The 14,868-nt window shown below is 45.4% G+C and overlaps 1 protein-coding gene across 3 annotated transcripts in view; it reads right to left on the bottom strand.

The window, feature by feature from the left end:
- The window catches only part of EDC4 (enhancer of mRNA decapping 4), a 2,544,921-nt gene that overhangs the window by 2,354,846 nt on the left and 175,207 nt on the right, over positions 1-14,868 (bottom strand). The gene's annotated exons all lie outside the window — the stretch shown is intronic.

Genomic DNA, 14,868 nt, shown 5'->3' with positions numbered 1-14,868 from the left:
ACTGAAGACTATATTCAAATAGCCAGAAATCATTTGCAAGCCATTGACTGTTACCAACCACTTCCAACCAACCCTACCAAGGAATTAGTAGCAGACTGGAAGCTAATGAGCTCAGTATGGCATAATAACCTACTATCAGATGAGGAATACGAATATTTGAATATTACACATCCAGTACTCTCAACAATCTACTTTATGCCTAAAATACACAAACCATTTTCTATTCTACCACAATGTAGACCCATCATCAATAGTATTGGATCCATTACAGAAAGAATTTCCGAATACATTGACCACTACTTACAACCGCTAGCTTCCAGTTTAAGCTCTTTCATCAAAGATACCACGCATGCAATTAACCAATTGGAAAACATTCTGGGAGGAAAACTATTGGTTTGTAACAGTAGATGTGTCAGCATTATACACTAGTATCATTCACCAAAAAGGGATCTCAACAACTGACTTTTTCTTGAAAACTCGATCCATCTCACTTCAAGACCAAAATATGATGATTTTGGAAATGATTCATTTCACTCAACAATATATTTTGCTTTGGAGATCAAATCTATAGACAAATACAGGGCACCGCAATGGGCACCAAATTTGCCCCAGCTTATGCAAATCTCTATATGGGACATTTTGAAACGCAATTTGCTTGGCAGCACCCCGATTTCACAACCAACAGAATTGCTTTTTGGGGGCGATACATTGACGATATTATCATCATTTGGAATGGTACAGAACAGCAACTGCTCGACTACTATGATTTCCTCAACAACAATGACTATAACCTGAAATTTACAATCAATTACAGCCGAGAAGCCATCCATTTTTTGGATCTTCATCTGTACTTACAAAAATGGCACAGTTCACAGTACATTGTACACCAAAGAAACAGCCGTTAATTGTCTTTTACATGCTTCGAGCAATCATCCTCGCCACATTATCCAAAACATCCCATTTGGTGAACTGCTTCGCATTAAACTTAACTGCACATCTGATTTAGAATGTAATAAACACCAATCAGTCACCATTCAAAAATTCAAAAATCGTGGTTACAGCTCTCAACATCTTAATAACATGCTTCGAAAAACCCAAGCAAGATCCAGATCAAGTTTACTCAAACAAAAAATAAAGAAACCAACGCCCTTGGAAACACCAAAGTTTGTCACCACCTACAGCACAAATAATCACAGTATCAAGAAAATTTTACAAAGAAATTGGAACATCTTGACAACAGACACAGACTTGAACATGCTTCTAGACAAGAAACCTAACGTTATGTTTCGAAACTGCATCAACCTCAAAAAAATCATCAGTCCATCATACTTTGACATCAAACAATATGAAAAGTTCAAAAAAGAGCCCCTACCAGACAAGCAATCCTGGCTACCAGTACGAGGAAATTATAAATGCAACAACTGCCAGATCTGTCCATATATGCTTAATGCGAAAAAGGAATTTGTTCAACCAAATGGCAAACAAACTCAAATCAAACAACTCATAAACTGTAATAGCAACTTTGTTATATACACCATCATCTGTGCTTGCAATAAACCCTACATTGGAAGTACTATAAGGAAACTTAAAACCAGAGTTGGAGAACATATGAGAGCTATAAAAAATAAAGACTTGACCTCCCCCCTAGCATTTCACTTCCAACAGCAACATCAAGAAACAGATCTAGCCAAAATCCAATGCTATGGGATTGAGAAACTATCACCATTGAAAAGAGGAGGCAATTTGGAATTAAGCCTCCGCAAAAGAGAAGCCTATTGGATTTGGTCTATGGACTCAATCCATAATGGGCTCAACGTGGACCCAGAATTACACCACTTTCTATTGTAATTGCATATGTTTATGTGTGTTTGTGAGCCGCATAATGGGCTCATCGTATCTATGGGAATCATAACATGCTCATGTTACACTGTATGTTCTCCATATTGCAATATTTTGGAATTTTTGTTTACTGGTTTGGTTCAGCTGGCAGTTTTTGCCAAATATAGCTAAACAATGTGCTATTTCTGTTGCAGTAATATGCCGAAGTGTGGCGCTGTGCATTGAGCACGTGCCACATACTATTTGCAAAGCGCGAAACACTCTCAGGTCTAATTAGTTAATATTTTCAGTACTGTTTCCCTTTACAGTCTAAGGGTAATTGACCTCTGTTACGCGGCTTTGCATCTACTTCATTCGAATATTGTGAGGAGCGCCGGAATCAGCCCAAGACTGTTCATTTTTGCGCACCTGAAGAGAGTAGTCACTGTTTTGGAGGTGTGGCTCCACCTCTAGAAGTGGAGGACCTCCCCGGCCATGAGACCTGCGCTGTCCCCTTTGGTAACACTGAGGCCTGGCCTTGATAGTTACCCCAGGACGTTCCTTGGTTCTTATTGTAGTTTGAACCCCACTGTGAAATTTGTCAGCGAAAGCGACAAACATTACTATTATTAAATCTCTGCCCTGTGGGTTTATTGGTAAGCTGGCCCAAGGACTTTAGGGTGTCAAATTCCTCTTTTGATGATTTTAGGGTGTCTTCAACTGCCTTTCCGAAGAGGACGTTGGGCTCAATAGGCATATTGAGAAGCGTAGCTTGAGTACCTTGCTTGAAGCCGGACTGGAGTGGCCACGCATGTCTCTTAATAATTGTTCCCTTTGCAATAATTCTGCCTGCATTGTAAGCAGCGTCTAATTTACTCTTCAGAATGCAGCTAGAAACTGCTCCGATTTCTGCCGCTATCAGGGCCAATTCAGTCTTAAAGGGTTCGGGAGCTGAAGACAATGCTGACACCTAATCCCGTTTATGATAGTTATAACTCGCCAGAAGTGTGGTATTGTTCGTGATTCAAGCCTGAAAGGCTGCCGAAGTAGCTACTTTCCCATTCATAGTGTAAAGTTTGTTAATTTCATTGTCCCGTGGTGCCTACGAAGAGGAAAAGGGTGTCCCTGCTCGCTTCCTTGTTGTTTTAACTACAAGGTAGTCGGGTTGGAGCTGTCCCCTGATATAGAGAGGATCTGTGGGAGCAGGGCGGAAGAGCTTCTCTATGCATGGATTAACTGCCCGCATCTGATTAGGTGTTTCCAGGGATGGCTGGATCCTCTGCTGGATAGATTGAAGGATGGGAATGTTTATCTGAAAATGCTCAGCTGCCTTGATGAGCATGTCATTTTGTAATAGCTGGTTGTCTATAGGTGAATCTGCTACTGGGGGGTCTAGGGTGAAAGGAGAAGCTATGTTATACATATCTTCCTCTTCATCATCATTGCCATAGTCCTGTTCTCTGCCCTCCTGAGCTGTATAGGTATCTTCAGTATCAGTATCGGGGTCATAGAGATCAATGAAGGGTGGGTCCACCTGGGATGGGATAGCCAGGGCATCAGGATGAGCCCTCTTGGGAGGGGGCTGAGGAGTAGGGGCATCTGCAGGGGTCTGAAGCAGAGGCAGCTGTACTGGGAGGTGGGATTTGGAAGTTTTGGAAAGAACCCGGGTTCTTTTCGAAATAATTTGCCATAAAAGTCATCCTTCTCATGACTATGTCCTCACATGTCCATTGGGCCGAGCTTGGAATGGACATAGGGCCTAGTGGAAAAGCCTGAGGTGTGACTGCGGCTTGAGGTGAGGGCTGTCCTTTGTACTTTAGGGCTGAAGACCGGGATTCATCTTCCTGAGGAAGTGAATCCCTTTCCTTGTGTGGCTGGGAATCCCTCTCCCTACGTGTAGAATGGGGCCTTTCCTTAGGAGGGGTCTTGGAAGAGTGCTTTTTGGAAACTTTCCCCTTCAGTAGGCTTTTTGGGACGTGTTTTTTAACAAGGTGGGATAATCCCGACTGTTGACGAGGAGTGTCGAACTTCAGCTGTGGGGTGACCCGGCGTCTCATCGGCCGACGTGCGACCTTCGGGAACGGATTTAGGCACGTCGTCTGTACTGTCTTTCGACTGTCGGGGCCTGTCATGCGGCGACGTGACCTCAAGTGCCCAGGGGGCAGGGATTCTATGGACCTCTCCCTAGACGTCGTGTGTGGGCCCTTGGACGATAAACGCATCAAGTCACAGCCCTTGGCTGTGTGCTTAGTGGAAGGGGCTGTGTGAGCGCGGATGCTGCTGGGGGTCATCCCCATAACAGGGCCGCCGGCCAGTCTGCTGGGTCGGGGGCTTGCGCTTGGGAACTGCAGTCTTCCGGTCGCCTTCGCTGTCCGAAAATGTGGCGTTCCTGCCGTCGCTATAGGTCCCCTCTACGTCCATGGTGACCTCCGCCTGTATGACGTGGTGGGCCCAGCAGTTAGTTAAATGGTCCTTAAACGTCTTAGGTTTAAAGAGCTTACAGCTCGACAGTTTCCTTCAACGTGATCCCGAGGGAGACAAAGGTTGCACACCAGGTGCTTGTTGACCCAGGGGAATTTTTTGTTGCACTTTGGGCAGAACTTGAAAGGGGTTCTATCCATAATTAAATTAAATGGCAGCTAGGCGAAGATAATGTATGAAAAGGGGAAAATACATTCTCAAATGTCCTCCCCAGTCTCCCTACTGTGTGGGCCGAAGCCCAAAGCTGCCATCCAAGGCCGAAGGATCCGTCGATGGGGGTCTTCGGCGGTCGTTTTCTTCACAGCTGTCAGAGATGTTATCGATAGTCTGTGAACAAAAGTTATAAAGGCTAGGAAGAGTAAACTAACAAATTTGATAAATCAATGGCATTGTGCCGAAATCAGAACTCTGCGATATAGCGCCCGTCTACAATGGCAGAAAAAATAATCGGAGGGATCTCAACACGTGAAGGTCCATGGGTAGAGTGGACATCAAACTAGGGACAGCATTACTGGCACGCCATGTCGACATCCCTTTTCGAGTTTCGAAAACAACTAATACTCTGCAGCTTCCACTAGATGTCGGCCTATGCACAGCATGTGATCTAAGCAGATTCCACAAGCCTCAGAAATATATGGGATACATTAGTCACCGTAATCTTATTTCTGATGCTTGTATCAGATTCCCTCCCATGCATAGGTGAAGTTGGAAATGCGCCCTCCTACTAGAGAGGCATGGGAGGGCACCTGAAGCGGAATGTCACTGCTTCTGAGGTGGGGTGCCACCTCTAGAAGGGGTTGCCCCTTCCACGACCACGACTTCTGCGTTGTACTCTAGGATAGCCCTGGGAGGACTGACTGATTTGTCCAGGAGAAACCTTGGTTTTGACTGCAATTGGACCCCCGTTGAGAACCTTGCCTGTGAAAACGGCGAAAATTAACATTGCCCCTTTGGCCAGGTGGCTTGTTGGTGAGTTGGACCAACGATTTAAGTGCGTCATACTCGTCTTTGGCTGTCTTAAGGGTGTCCTTGACGGCCTTGCCGAGGAACACATTGGGTTAAATATGCATGTTAATTAGTGTGGCCTGCGTTTCTGGCCTGAAACCGGATTGCTGCAGCCACGCATGACGTTTGATAACAGTACCCTGAGCAATGATTCTTCCGGCATTGTTCGCCGTGTCAAGGTTGGTCTTAAGTAAACAGCTTGACACTGCCCTCCCATCTGCGGCCACCTGTGCTAGCTGGGATTTCAGCGATTCTGGGGCAGACGATAGTAGAGCTGACATTTCCTCCAATGTGTGGCAGTTATAACTAGCCAAAAGGGTAGCATTGTTTGCAATTCTGGTTAGGTAAGCCGCGGAGGAGGCGACTTTCCTACCCATGGTGTAAATCTTTTTGCTTTCCTTGTCGGGTGAGGCCTCAGAGGAAGCAAGGGGGGTGCCTGCTCTTGTCCTAGTTGTAGTTACAACTAATGAGTCTGGCTTCAGCTGCCTTCTAATATACAGGGGGTCTGAAGGTGCAGGATTAAAAAGCGTTTCTACACGTGGATTCACAGCCCGTGGGAGGTTAGAGGCTTATAATGACTGTTGTATCCTGCGCTGTACTGACTTGAGTAAGGGAATAAACTGTGCCACCGTTTTCTTGTCCCCAAGGATCTGTTCTACAAAGTCTTTATCCTCCTGCACTTCTTGGGTGTCAATTTGAAAGTTCTCTGCCGCCCTGGCTAGCACCTCATTAAGGTGCTGCCATCACTGAAAGCGCCTTCTACCTCCATGGCCTCGAGCTACCTGGCGTAGTGGGCCCAGAGTTTTGTTGAGTGGCCCTTTAAAGTCTTTGGCTTGAAGAGCCTACACGCTCAACAAGACGTTTCGACTTGCTGCCCTCGCTCTTTTTAGTAGAAATCTTGGCACGGCTAGACAGTGCGAGTAGAAGATCCTAGTTGGTCTGGTCGGGTGGCGTATGCTGAATTTATCTGCTAGGAATCTGGGGGCAGTGTTTGAGTGACGCTTGTGGGTGATGACAAGAGTGCGGAGGGCGATTCTGTCCCAGACCGGGAGCCAGTGGGCTTCTTGCCTAAAGCTAGTAATGTGCATGGATCTTGATATACTTAGAGCAGCTCTTAAGGCATTGTTTTGAAGGACCTGGAGTTTGTTGAGGTTCCTTTCGGAGGTGCTTAGGTAGAGGGTATTACAGTAATCGATATTGGACAATACAAGCACTCTGGCTAGTGTAATGCAGCTGCTGGGCGAAAGGAACTGTTTACAGGCGTTGATTTGTTTGTTTGTGTAGGCCATAGAGGAAGCAGTCGGGTTCACCTGCTTTTTGAGCGACAGTGTGGCGTCTCAGTATGCTCGCAGAGTTTTGACCTCTTTGGCCAATTTGATTGGGTTTCCATCGATGTCGATGGAGAAATAGCGGGGGTCTAGTTTGTTCAGGCAGATTTGGGGGCCAAAGAAGAGCTCCGTTTACTCGTCATTGAGGAATAGGCAGTGATCTGCCATCCACGCCTGGATTTCCAGGTAGATCACGTTTATTCTTTACAATCATCTTCATAGCATCCCGATAGTATGATGAGAACGGTCAAAGAGGAGCTTGGTGAAGATGTTGTAAAGCATTGGAGAAACGCACAAGCCTTGTGGTACGCTGCAGTGGATGGGAATTGGGTCTGCTGAGGCAGAGGGAGCAAAGACCCTCGTGGTGAGGTTGGACAAGAAGGATTGAATCCAGGTAGAGGCGTTGCTGGAGAAGGCAGCTGCTGTAGACAGGTGATCAGTGAGGATTTGGTGGTCAACAAGGCCAAAAGCCGCCGAAAGGTCTAACAGCAGGAGCATGGCAAGCTTACCAATGTCCTTAGCCTCATCCATTTGGATTTTGAGATCCAGGAGGGCCGTTTCCGTCCCATGTCTCAGCCTGAAGTCAGATTGTCCAAGGCCTAGTAGGTTGTGATCCTCCAGATGTTTCTGGATTTGTAGGTAAGCAACTCTGTCTAGGATCTTGAGGATATAGGGAATGGTGGTAATGGGCCTATAGTTTGTGGGAGTGTTGGGATCCAATATGTTTTTGATCCACTAAAGTACGTATTATTTCACTTGCAAACAACAAGACATGGCCCGAAAAAAGGGCATTAATGTAAGTACAAATACCATGTGTATTCACAAAGCATTGATGTTAGCACTTAGAGGTTGAACTAGTAAGGTGCACAGTGTTGGGCGCCTAGACCTTAAACAATAAAGTACATAGTGCATTTTACCTAAGCATTGGTGTATTTCAGCCTCACGGTTTTTCCATCAACTGTAATACAGATTACATCACTCAGAGAGTAAAGATTAGCGTAGTACAGACACATATGTGACATAAGACAGGGCAGATGAGTCACACATAGGGACAAACACATATATGGCAAAATTATCTAAATACACCATCCTTATCATTAAAGCCAATATCCAAGTGTCTACCTACTTGTCTTGACCCGTAAACATATGTCACAATTATAGGATCAGGCTGTATATAAGGTTTACACTAAAATTGAAATTAAAAAACGTAACAAACAAGCATATATATTCTCCAGTGCCTATCCCTGAAGGGGGATTGGAAAAAGAAAATTTCAGCTACACAGTGGGGGAAAGAAAGACACTTGATAAGTGGTGATAATAATTCTGAGCAGAAAATGACCAAGTTTGATATAGACACCATACTTTCACCTAAAAGTGGTCTATGGCAAACGCCGTCCAATACATGTGCTGAACATAATCTGCACCGACATACGACCAATTCATAGCATGGAATTCAGAAAATAATGATGTCATTCAAATTACTTTACCATCAGACAGGGTACGGAGACTAGATATATTTTGAGGGTAGAGGACTGTGGACTTCTACTTATTACACCCCTAGGAAAGTATACAATTCTTTATCCACATTATGACCAAGAGGATTTTGACTATTGTCTAGAATACCTCTTGTTTCTTCCTGCCTGAGTAGTCATTCGGTATCACCACCCCTGGATCCGACGACCACCTTGTGTATGCCAACAAATGCCAGGCCTTTAGGATCACTGTCATGGAGTTCATCAAAATGTTTGGCCATCGGGGATATATATATATATATATATATATATATATATATACATATATATAGTGTGTAACTTAGTAAAGTGAATATTTGTTGTTATATCAGTGTGGTGCATTTTCTTTGATTAACTGTGTGGACTGCACTTCATTACCAGCTCTCCTCCCTCCTGGAGGGAGCCCCGACAGCTCTTCCACAGATGCCAAGCGTATATAGGTTTGGTTTACCTTTTAGATTGGATCACCATCCGAACTTTAGGTTAGATAGCTACACAAACCTCACCAGAGGGTTGTGCAAAAATCTCCCCAATACTCACTGAAGAAAATATTTCTCATCTTCGAAGAAGTCCTCTATTTGAAATCAGTTATAAAGGATAAGTGTTTTTTCTGGGTATTTTAAAAGGGATAGTCCATTGATCTGTTAGGCTTCTCTTTTGTCTTCATCTACTGCCCTTTACTTCATGATTTTATTATGGTCATGCAGAGTCTGTTGAAAAGCCAACAATGGCTTTTAATGTTCTCATTCTTGCATTCCCATGAACGATTCAGTGTTGGGTCGAAGTCTGGTAGAGACACTCCATTTGACCTCTTACTCATGCAAGTCTCTTGTAAAAGTATGGAAGGTTTTCAGTGTTGAAACATTTTTGGAGACCCTCCCAATTTTTTGCTGCATATTCTGTTTTGTTGCAAGAGATTTGAGGATGGGTCACTGTCAACTATTTCTACACCTTGTTTGCTTAATTAAGTCTTCAAATGTTTGTGAGGTTAGGCGGGAATAACATTAGGTGGCCAATTGCACAGATTCAAGTTTTGGTGGCAAAGTCACCCACTGCCTCATATCACATTCCTTCGGGTTTGTGTAACCCATGTGTTTTGTCTTTGTATTTTTGCTTTACCCTATAAATCTGTGAATGTGTATTTTTGAGAAGCTGTGTAGTAGGTGTTCGGGGCCAGTCGAATGCTCAAATTGGGTCTCTAATACCCATCCTTTTTTAGGATTCTATATTGACGTGGGTGTCCTGGTACTACGCATGGAGTCCATTTCTGCCCACAGTTCATTCACCTCATTTGGTTATTCAACCTACAATGAAGCTGTGAATGTACAGGCCTCCATAGCCTACATCCACCAAATGCCCTCACTTTGGCTTCAGTTATAATCGAGGTCCAAGTGACCTCTGACGGGCCCATGGGATCAGAGCTCGCCCTCGAGTACCTTAAAACAAGATAGCTGCACCTTGAGGCGGATGGGATGCTGGATTCACTTACTCCAACACCAATAAATAGAGACAACTCAAGGATTTGGCAAAGAGACTGTTAAGTTCATAAAGTTTTATTTCATGCTATGCTGACACAGACCACAACCAGCGTCGTGGTCAAGTGCACAGACTCAACCACCCCATACTCAAAACGGAGCTCCTTCTTATAGCCCTCAGAGGGAGCATTCTGCCCCCACTCTCCCTACACAGTCTAGGCAAACTCATCATTAAGCATTAGCTCACCTGGCAATTATTTTTTAATTGAACAAAACCTTTAAAATGAAATACAATCTGCGCACAATCTTGCGTTTTCCCTTGGTGCTCTTCCCAATTATGGTTGATGCAGCTGGAACCGTCAGATAAGTTTCCAGACAAGACCCAATTAAATGTCTGGTTTCTGCCCAATCGTCAACATTCTGACAGCATGCTATCCTTGGCTCTTTCAGCTTTGGAACTACCTCATTCTATACACTCTGAATCATTGCTTAATTTCTCTCATTTTAGCCACATTTTTAGTTACATGCATTTTCAGTAAAAGGCATTGTCAGAGCCTTTTTATGTCCGTGTACAGAAAACCTTAGTTATCCATTCTGTGCCTTGCCACCTTACCACATCATGATAATGACAATTTCGACCTCATAAACAAGACGCCCTTTTGAATACTAGTATTTACTAACATTATGAATACTATTTTCACATAATTACAACACCAAATTAGTCCATACGAATTTCTCTGCTTAGGTCTGATGGTCATGGAGACAATCAACAGATTCACTGTGGAGTGTAAGCTGTGAGATCGCCAGATTTTTCCAGGAGTTTGCACTGGAAAAGAGTGATAGAAATCGGGTGATAGTTTGCTGGACAGGTAGGATCGGCAGAAGGCTTTTTTAGGAGGGAGTGTACAAGGAAGTGCTCGGGGAGAGAAGGGAAAGATCCAGTGGCGAAATAGTGATTGCAGAAATCGGCCAAGGCTGGAGCGAGGGTGTCAATGCGGTCCTTAATAGTTCTGAAAGAGCAGGGGAGCACCCGTTTGGACGACACTTTCAAAGAGTAACGCATACAACCTGCGTATAGAGAATGCCAAATCAGGCTCAAAAGAACTTCTCAGTCCTAAGAGAATTAGAATCACCCTCAAAGTCCCCAGACCTCTGCGTCAAGGATCAAGCTTGGTGCAAAAATATTCAAAAGGCTCTAATGGACAAAATGTAATCCCTACAACTCAAAATCAACCAAAAAAATGAAACTCACCACCCCTGCTCAAACTACAACAGAAAAACCTTTCCCTAAATTTGAATTTACACCGATTACCATAGAGACCACCTCTAAAATCATAAAAGGCCTTAAAACTTGGCGTGGTCAAGGAGACATCTGTCATGCCACACTAATCAAAGAATGCGCATAACACTTTGCACCCTTCATCACCTCACTCAAAGAATACATTTGCCACAGATAAAGTACCAGATAATTTTAAAGGAAGCGTGGGTACTTCCCCTTCTGAAAAAACCCTCACTAGACCCTAACATATCAAAGAACTACAGGCCTATTACGACAGTGCCCTTCCTCCTAAAAACACTAGACAGGGTGGCATACTTACAAATACAAAAATACCTTGAAACACAACCTGCTTGCCCTTCGACAATCTGGGTTCCGTCCACGCCATGGCACGGAAACGGCCCTGGTAGATCTAAAAACCCAAATGGATCAGATAAGAGGTGACCTAGCCATCATCCTCCTTTTGGACCTCTCAGCAGCATTCAATTTAGTAAATCACATCATGTTATGCCGCCACCTAGCTAGTGATCCCATTTCTCCAAAAACTCTATAACCTGGAACTAATCGTTCCTTTCGAACCGTTCTATGACAGTTTTCTCATCCATGCCTTCAGCTCGCCCTATGCCGGTCCCGTTCCAAGTGCCTCAGGGATCATGCGTATCCCCCACAACGCATTTACTAAACCCGTCTTCGATAAACTTGACAACATGTGTGTCCCATATACAAACTATGCTGACACCCAAATTCTAATCACCATCTTGGGAGACTACAACACAGATTCTAAAGCACTAAATGCCATCTACCTCACCATTCAAGCTTGGATGGCCCAAAACTAGCTCTGTCTTAATGACGATAAAACAGATTCTGATACGTAGCCCATCGAAACTCAAGAGCCTATTATCTTCCTACCAGAGCGTCGACATAAATGGAAACTGCATAAGTGTAGCCAAAGAAGTCAAGACACTTGGGGTCTACCTTGACTCATCATTGGCCATCTCCCAACAAGTCAACGCCATCACCTCAGCATCATCCTACACTGCCAAACACATTACGGCATGCAGACCCCATCTCTCTGTTGACAACCGTATTATTTTGGCAAGAGCATTAATCCTCTCTAGGATAGACTATTGTAACGCTATCTTCGCAGGCTCCTCTTCTAAAAACATTAAGAAACTCCAGATTATTCAGAACAATGGTATCAGAGCAGCACTCAACATCGCGAAGTCAGATCACATGACCTTCAGAAGAAACATTCACTTGTTACCAGTTAAAGACTGCATCAAATTCAAAGTATTATCACTCAGCCACAAATGCCTCTCTATCACTGCTCCCCGTTACTTGTCAAATTTGATCTCCAAAACCCAACCACTAAGACCCACACACGCTCAGCCTACCTAGGGAAATTGACCATACCGAGATACAAACGACAAAAAGCCGGCAACACCAGCTTCCCTGTCATTGCGGCTAACTACTGGAATGCTATGCCCACTGAGCTAAGGACTGACCCTTCATTGTCCTTTCGCAAAAAACTAAAGACCTGGCTCTTCACCCAGGATATCAAGCAGCACCCACCTTATGCGTAGGTGTCTTAGGCCTGCCCCTTGGACCAGTAACTCACCACCTGACATCTATTTTTGCTTACCTGATAAGACATCAATTCTCTATGACTTGACTTAATATCGACTCTATATCTGTACTGTATCATTATACTGCACTTACTGTGTAACTGCATTTTTTGCCATTGTACTGCATTTGTGTAACTGTATTTCACCACTGTACGGTAGAACCAATGAACTAACTTGTAAAACTAAGTATCACTTGTAACCCTAATCGTAAGCTCATGCGCCCAGATGCCCGAGGGTTAGGTGCGCTATATAAATGTTATAAATAAATAAATATGTTATTTTGCATTTATATAGTGCCTTATGTACCATTGGAATGATCTCAAGGCGCTAGTAAGTTGAACGCCCTCGCGAACCGTAGTTCAAGTCAGTAGAGAGAGAGAGTCATAAGGTGCGTGTGTGCAGCGGATGTGTGTGCAGCAGGTGTGGCACTCGTATGATAGCTGCTTCTTAGCGGTAATTGTGGTGGTTGGGAGATCAGGAGTATGTATTCGTTCTGGCAGGTTGATACCAGACTGATTCTGGCTGCGTTAGGCCTGAGGAGAACGCCTAGGCTGGCGGGTGTGCAGCCAGCTGTGTTTAGTTAGGATGATGGGGAGTATGTGGCAGGTGTTGGTATGAGAACAGCTATACCGAATGTGTCATAGTATCGCTGTGTTCTAGTTATGATATGATATGGCATTTGTAACGCGCCTATACACAAGTGTTTCAAGGCGCGACGAGGCAAGGGGGGGGGGGGGACAAGGGGAAGACAGACAACGATCCTACTAGGCCAGGTGTCAATCAGATCGCGCAAGTGCAGGGGTGGGGGGAAGGGAAAAGTGCAAGGGGAAGGGGAGGGGGGGGGGAAGTGCAGTACAAGGTAAGTAGCGTAAAAAAAAAATAATAATAATAAATAAGGCCAGCTGGTGGCAAGTGCAAGGTAGATGCAGAACAAGTGCTGGGAAGGGGGGGCTGTAAGGATACAGTGACAGTCCCGCAGTGCAGGGGGGTGCCAGGCAGGCAGTGCAAGTGGAGAGTGGCTGGGCCCTGGACCGAGGTCACTGAGAGTGGCCCAGTTGCAGATTCAGAGCAGATTCAGTGAAGAATTAAAGCTGTTCAGCAGGGGAGAGGGAGAGAGAAAGCAGAAGCAAAGAGGAAGGTTTTGAGGTGCTTCCGGAACCAGAGGTGGTTCTCCTCAAGTTTCAGGGAGGCAGGAAGGCTGTTCCAGAGGGAGGCCCCTGCTGCAGAGAGAGATCTACCCCCAGCTCGTTGCTTCGAGAAGCGGCTGACCCTGAGGGAGTTGGAGACAGATGAGCGAAGGGCTCGGGAAGGAAGATATTTAGGAAGAGAGAGTTGAAGGTATTTGGGCCCCGGGCCCCAGGCCCCAGAAGGCCTTGTGGACAATGCAGAGGGTTTTGAACTTAATCCTCGCAGCCACTGGGAGCCAGTGTAGAGATTTCAGTCCTGGAGAGATACGGTCCCTGAGCTTGAGGCCAAGGACAAGTCTCGCAGTTATGTTCTGGATGAGTTGCAGAGGGCGGAGAGTGGAGGCAGGCAGATTAAGATAGAGCCTGTTACAGTAGTCCAGCTTTGAGAGAACCAGGGCTCGGGAGACAGTGAGCTTCTGGGGGAAGGAGAGGAAGGGAAGAATACCTCTGAGGAGGTGCAGCTGGTAGTGTGACTTCTTAGAGACGTCTGATATATGAGGAGAGAAGGAGAGTGTGGAGTCGAAGATGACCCCGAGGTTTTTTGCCTTGCAGGTAGGAGCAGGAAGGGGGCCAAGGGAGGCCGGCCAGAGAGCTGCAGGGAAGGAGGGAGTGGGTGTGCCGATAAGTAGAATCTCCGTCTTACTGGCATTAAGGCAGAGGTCATTGGAGGCACACCATTCCTGGATAGCAGACAGTCAGAGATGAGGGAAGGAGAGGAGGAGGCTGAGGGTAGCCTGAAAATGAGCTGGGTATCGTCCGCATAGCACTGGAAGTTGGGGCAGAGAGAGGCGATGCGGAGGGCAAGGAGTGCCAGATACTGGTTGAAAAGCCAGGGAGAGAGGTTAGATCCCTGGGGAACACCACAGGAGGAGAAAAAGATGTCAGAGAGGAAGGACCCCAGTTGGACCTGGGAGGGTCGATTGGAAAGGAAAGAGGTCAGCCACGCCAGAGCCTGACCAGTGATACCCAGGTTATCACGGAGACGGTTGAGCAGGATGGCATGGTTGACAGTGTCAAAGGCAGAGGAGAGATCGAGTAGAATGAGAACACACGGAGTGTTGGAATCGAGGTTCGAGAGCAGGTCCTCACGGATGTTCAGGAGAGCAGTTTCCGTGCTTCTGGCAGCTCTGAAGCCAGATTGATGGACATGAAGACTACCAAC

Source organism: Ambystoma mexicanum, chromosome 1p (genome assembly GCF_040938575.1).
Source record: "Ambystoma mexicanum isolate Mex_15411 chromosome 1p, UKY_AmexF1_1, whole genome shotgun sequence".
Classification (NCBI taxonomy): domain Eukaryota; kingdom Metazoa; phylum Chordata; class Amphibia; order Caudata; family Ambystomatidae; genus Ambystoma; species Ambystoma mexicanum.
This window is presented reverse-complemented; position numbering and strand designations above follow the sequence as displayed.